Genomic DNA, 7,183 nt, shown 5'->3' with positions numbered 1-7,183 from the left:
TAGGGAAAACAAGAGGGATACCCACTTCTAAAGCATAGATTCAATTAAAATGGATAAGGGCTAAGATTCTTACTTGAATTGATCAAGAAACTATGGGGCAATAACAACCATAAAGTGGAGTTGGTAGCCTTAATGCCCTGTTCACCCTGATGGTTGGCCTGATGGCACTTTGATGGGTGTACCACTGGGCACCAGACGACCTGCTGGTTTCAAGTGGTTAGACCCCTTTTAATACACAACTCAGGGTCCTATATTGCACATAGGATCCCAATTATCATTTTAGAATAGTGTTGGTTGGAACATGCTCTGTACTCTCTCTGACCAGTTTCATTGGCAATAGAGCCGACGAGGCCCTGGAAAGGACTGCTCACCTGGACCCCAGAAAAATAATATGGGTCTTATCCACGCTGGGCTCCCCTCCTCCACAACTGCCCGATATCGTATCAGCATAAATCCCGTGAACACCTCCACCAGTTGGCCATCCCTAAATTCAAATTGATCCCCATATGTTCCAGGTTAGAATGGATTGTATCATCGCACCAGCTTATTTCATCACGTGAGTGTTAATAGGTGTAGAAACCTCCTCAGGCAGCTCCAATTAATCCAATAATTGATTGGTGGGGATGAGCTGAATACCTTTCCAAATACTGTCAAGGTGAAAAATAAATGCAAAACCAGATTAGAAGATTGGTAAATCTACATACCTGAGCAGTGAGCCTGTTATTTCAGTTTACCAAGCAAAGGTATGGAGGTGACAGCAACTTGCATTTATATCATTCCTTTAAATTAGTAAAACATTCCAAGGTGCTTCACGGAAGCATAATCAGACAAAAATTGACACTGAGCCAAAGAAGGAGGCGGTAGGACAGGTGACTAAAAAATTGGTTGAACAGGTAGATTTTAAGGAGTTTTGTAAAGGAGGAGAAAGAGGTGGTAAGGTTTAGAAAGGGAATTCCAGAGTTTAGGACTTAGAAGGCTGAAGCCACAGTCACCGATGGTGGCTGGAGCAAAGTGGGGGATGTACAAGGGACTGGAGTTGGAGGAACACAGAGTTCTCGGAAGGTTGCAGGGCTGGAGAAAGTTAGTGAGATAGGGCAGAGTGAGGCCATAGAGGGATACAAACGCAAGGATAAGAATTTTAAAATAGAGGCATTGATGATCAGGAGCCAACGTAGATCAGTGAACACTGGGGTAACATGTGAACAAAACTTGGTGCAAGTTCGGATATGGGCAGCAGAGCTTTTGGATATTCTTAAGTTTATGGAGGGTGGAATTTGAGAGGCCAGCCAGGAGAGCATGGGAGACATTGAACCTTTTAGCTCATCATCTGTGCAAACCAGAGTACAAGGGTTGTGAAAGTTAAAGAAGTCTCAATGTTGTAAGGTTAGAAAAGTAATTATTAGCTTTTTCGAAGTGAAGTTGGTGATGGGAAAGCATGACAGAAATTCCTGGAGGCTTTGCTCCATCAGCATTGTAAGTGTAATAGAGTAGAAGTTCCACCCTTCCTATCTAAGACCAGTGAGCCTCGGCTGGATTTTATTCTGGCCGCAGGGGTTCCCAGCGACGAGTTAGAAAGCAGTGGGGGGCGGTGGGGGAGGGGCAACACCGCCTCGGCTATTTGTTGGACCATTGACCGCATCCAACTGCCCACCCTTGGTGCTCGCTGTGGGCAGACAAAATGGCAAGGGCAGGACAACGTTGGGCACGCTGCCCAACGCCACCTACGCCATTTTGTGTGCCCCTCCCCCCACCTCCCAGCCCACCGCTACAGGCCCTTAAAATTTCACCACCCTGTCTCAGATTCCTTGAACAGATTGATTTGCATAGCTAGGGCAGGACATAAGGTATTGATGACAGACACACACTCCGGGTTGATCCACCATTAGAAGGCAGTGCAGAGTTCTTTGGAGACCTAAATGGACTGAATAATTTGTTTTTATGACTCTTAAGCTCCAACTGAACTGGACCAATGGGTCCATGTGGAGGAGGGCGGAGTGGCCTTTTCTGGCGGTGGCCCACTCTCTGGGGGGATTGGATGTATGGCACTGATTGCCACCTGGACTACCGCAGGGAGGCTGTCTCCATTAAGCTGGTGGTCTCTCCACGGATCGAGGGTGGGGGGGGCACTCCGCCAGTGGCATAATGCTGGCGAACACTCCAAATGGTGCCTAATTGGGTCCTTCAACACGCAGATTGGTTGCCCGCTGCCTTGCAGCCGGCAGCTCACTCGCATGCTGCCCCACCCCCAAGAAACTTCCCTGGCTGTGGGAAGGCATCAGGCAGCCTTCTGACACAGCTCCCCGCTATTTTCCCGGCCTCCCCCCCATCCTCCGTCTCCTCGTCCACCTCCCCGGGACCAGGAAAAGTCCGCCCAAAGACACTGGAAAAAGATCAGAGGAGGGCTGTAAGATTGATATCTATTTTAAGGATTGTTAGTTACCAACAGCCAGGCGCTGCGCAAACGACTACTGGCAACACCTATGCAGTCATATTCAGCTGGCCTCACACACCGGAAACATCAGAGGAATGTATGATGGCATGAAGAGAGCTCTTGGGCCAACCATCAAGAAGATCGCCCCCCCCCTCAAATCTAAATCAGGGGACATAATCACTGACCAATACAAACAAATAGACCGCTGGGTTGAGCACTACCTAGAACTGTACTCCAGGGAGAATGCTGTCACTGAGACTGCCCTCAATGCAGCCCAGCCTCTACCAGTCATGGATGAGCTGGACATACAGCCAACCAAATCGGAACTCAGTGATGCCATTGATTCTCTAGCCAGCGGAAAAGCCCCTGGGAAGGACAGCATTACCCCTGAAATAATCAAGAGTGCCAAGCCTGCTATACTCTCAGCACTACATGAACTGCTATGCCTGTGCTGGGACGAGGGAGCAGTACCTCAGGACATGCGCGATGCCAATATCATCACCCTCTATAAAAACAAAGGTGACCGCGGTGACTGCAACAACTACCGTGGAATCTCCCTGCTCAGCATAGTGGAGAAAGTCTTTGCTCGAGTCGCGCTGAACAGGCTCCAGAAGCTGGCCGAGCGCATCTACCCTGAGGCACATTGTGGCTTTCGTGCAGAGAGATCGACCGTTGACATGCTGTTCTCCCTTCGTCAGATACAGGAGAAATGCCGTGAACAACAGATGTCCCTCTACATTGCTTTCATTGATCTCACCAAAGCCTTTGACCTCGTCAGCAGACGTGGTCTCTTCAGACTACTAGAAAAGATCGGATGCCCACCAAAGCTACTAAGTATCATCACCTCATTCCATGACAATATGAAAGGCACAATTCAACATGGTGGCTCCTCATCAGACCCCTTTCCTATCCTGAGTGGCGTGAAACAGGGCTGTGTTCTCGCACCCACACTTTTTGGGATTTTCTTCTCCCTGCTGCTTTCACATGCGTTCAAGTCCTCTGAAGAAGGAATTTTCCTCCACACAAAATCAGGGGGCAGGTTGTTCAACCTTGCCCGTCTAAGAGCGAAGTCCAAAGTACGGAAAGTCCTCATCAGGGAACTCCTCTTTGCTGACGATGCTGCTTTAACATTTCACACTGAAGAGTGCCTGCAGAGTCTCATCGACAGGTTTGCGGCTGCCTGCAATGAATTTGGCCTAACCATCAGCCTCAAGAAAACGAACATCATGGGGCAGGATGTCAGAAATGCTCCATCCATCAATATTGGCAACCACGCTCTGGAAGTGGTTCAAGAGTTCACCTACCTAGGCTCAACTATCACCAGTAACCTGTCTCTAGATGCAGAAATCAACAAGCGCACGGGAAAGGCTTCCACTGCTATGTCCAGACTGGCCAAGAGAGTGTGGGAAAATGGCGCACTGACACGGATCACAAAAGTCTGAGTGTATCAGGCCTGTGTCCTCAGTACCTTGCTCTATGGCAGCGAGGCCTGGACAACGTATGCCAGCCAAGAGCGACGTCTCAATTCATTCCATCTTCGCTGCCTCCGGAGAATACTTGGAATCAGGTGGCAGGACCGTATCTCCAAGACAGAAGTCCTCGAGACGACCAACATCCCCAGCTTGTACACACTACTGAGTTAGCGGCGCTTGAGATAGCTTGGCCATGTGAGCCGCATGGAAGATGGCAGGATCCCCAAAGACACATTGTACAGCGAGCTCGTCACTGGTATCAGACCCACCGGCCGTCCACGTCTCCGCTTTAAAGATGTCTGCAAACGCGACATGAAATCCTGTGACATTGATCACAAGTCGTGGGAGTCAGTTGCCAGCATTCGCCAGAGCTGGCGGGCAGCCATAAAGACAGGGCTAAAATGTGGCGAGTCGAAGAGACTTAGTAGTTGGCAGGAAAAAAGACAGAGGCGCAAGGGGAGAGCCAACTGTGCAACAGTCCCAACAAACAAATTTCTCTGCAGCACCTGTGGAAGAGCCTGTCACTCTAGAATTGGCCTTTATAGCCACTCCAGGCGCTGCTTCACAAACCACTGACCACCTCCAGGCGCGTATCCATTGTCTCTCAAGAAAAGGAGGCCCAAAAGAAAGTTACCAAGACAATGATAATGAGCAGAGAGCTAACCCGGGAAATGAAAATTAAAATAAATGGACAAGTCCTGGAACTCGTGAAAAGGTTCACATACCTTGAGCAGGTCATCACAGATGAAAGGAGATGAGATTGTGAGATCTGAAGGAAAATTGATATGGCCAAGACCGGCTTTGTTAGAATGAAGGACGAGGTAACATCAAAGAAACTGAACCTGAATCTTAGGAAAAGAATGCTGAGTTGCAAACAAAGAGACTATTGATAAGCTGAATGCATTCGAGATGTGGACATATAGGAGGATGTTCCACATATTCTACACAGACAGAAAGACTGATGAGGAAGTGCTGGAAATAGCTGGAGAAAAGGAAATTAGTGCATAACAAAGTAGAAAGATACAACATTTCAGTCACATCATTAGAGCAGAAGGTAGACAGAGACAATTATTGGGAGGAAAGATCGACAGAAAATGTAGGAGAGGGAAGCAGAGGAGAAAATGGATGACAGATATAATGGACTGGATGCAGTTGGCCTCTGCAGTATATGTAAGGGCAGCACAGGACAGACAGAGGTGGAGATCCATGAGAGTCAACCTTCTGGGAAGATGATGACACCAACGAATGAACGAATGAAGTTACCAGGACAGGGCTAGAGAGCTGGGGCTTTTTACTTAGAAAAAATGTAAATGTTGAGGAGATTTGAATAAGTTCTTTAAAATAATGAAAGAATTACAACTGGTTCAACTGCATAGGAATACAAGCTACAAAAATAGAACTAGGTGTATTTATTTTCATAGAGAGTCATTGGGAATAAATTGACAGCACATGCAATGTGGATTCATTGTGTCCATTCAAAAGGTAACTGGACATGTCTCAGCAAGTGCCAACATGTCTGCTTATAGAAAGTAGGTAAGTCATTGGCTTTTGTGTCACCCAACCACAATGATCTCATGGAGCTTTCGTGGTTCCCTTTTAAAGATCAGTGGGGAATTTCCCCGACTTATTTCCTGAATTAGCCTAAGTTTGTTTTCTCCTTAACTGATTAAACTTAAGGATAGAGAAAGAAACAAAGCAAAGCCAAATTAAATACAGGAAGAGAAATAAAGAGAGGGAACGAATGATTGAGTTAAGAGAGAGAGAAAAGAGACGGAAAGGAAAAGTCAGAAAAAACAGTTAAATTTTAAATATTTAACTAAAAAACCTATAGGAATAATTTATTACCTGCTTGAGTAAGATTCCAGTTTCAATTGTTCCCTTTCAGAACCTCTGTGGTTGAGTGCTGTGTCAGGACCATAAATCATTTCATTAACAGTTACATCATTTACAACATGAAATACAGACCTAAATGGCTGCGATGAAATTGATTTGTATTAACGGCGCAAATGTAGCAGTTTCTTGACACTCATGGGGTGGTTGACAAGGGGAACATCGCAAAGGTTCACCTACTATGAAACATAACAAATGAAATCCTGTGGTCCACTCCCACCCCCAGCACCAACCTCCTCCCCACATTCCCCCCACACAATACCGACTCCCTCCTTTTGCACTAAAAGGCCTTCAACCACTCAGCCACCCCTGCACATCCATCAATGGGTTCCATCATGTATTGACATTCATCATGAAAAAAGCAAAAGGTCGAGTTGTCCTCAGGATACAATCATGAACAAGACGTGGAAAGGAAAACAGAAACTTAGCAACATAACATTTTGTCAAACACCCGGGTTCAATTCTGGGTACTGCCTGTGTGGAGTTTGCAAGTTCTCCCTGTGTCTGCGTGGGTTTCCTCCGGGTGCTCCGGTTTCCTCCCACATGCCAAAGACTTGCTGGTTGATAGGTTAATTGGCCATTATAAATTGCCACTAGTATAGGTAGGTGGTAGGGAAATATAGGGACAGGTGGAGATGTGGTAGAAATATGGGATTAGTGTAGGGTTAGTATAAATGGGTGGTTGATGGTCGGCACAGACTTGGTGAGCCGAAGGGCCTGTTTCAGTGCTGTATCTCTAAACTAAACCCATGTGCATACCCTTGGTGAATTACAATTTCTTCAACTTATGCTTCCAGCTGCTTCTACCTGGTGCATCCCCTGTGGCTTCAGCAGAGGTAGAGACAGGCTGCTGAGATCCCTGCTCTGACTGCTGAGATGCTTTTGGCCATTGACCTCTGGGTTTTGGAGCCCCTGAGGGCCCCGCCAAAGACTGATCCACCTGCACCTGAGAATGGGCAGACTCGACCATCAGGAAATGAGGCAACTTGTTAAGTGCTGGCTGATTGGGTGCAACTGGTGAGAGGTGAGAGTGCTTTGAGTGGAGTTCCCACTTCCATATTCCCTTTTGACATCATCCCTATCCTAGGCCAGCACCACATTACTCCTACCAATCTGCTGCAGGCCAGATTGGCAAAGGTCAGTAACTTGTAAGGTCATGGATAAGGTGTCCGTCATCTTGGTTTAAGGTGGCAGACAGGTTGGTATCAAAAGTCGGAATGGCTGTGGTCGGAGCCTGAATTACTCATTTGAGAGCCTTGCTTAAAGCTCCATGGTGGCTGACTCTGCGTCCATGGCAGACAATCTGGCAATTTCCTGCACCACAAATCATCGAGCTGGATTCCTCCATCTGCTTCGCTATTGTGCAGAATAAGCGTGGCACGTCTGTCAC

This window comes from Heterodontus francisci, chromosome 26, assembly GCF_036365525.1.
Source record: "Heterodontus francisci isolate sHetFra1 chromosome 26, sHetFra1.hap1, whole genome shotgun sequence".
Lineage (NCBI taxonomy): Eukaryota > Metazoa > Chordata > Chondrichthyes > Heterodontiformes > Heterodontidae > Heterodontus > Heterodontus francisci.
Note: the sequence above shows the minus strand (reverse complement) of the source record.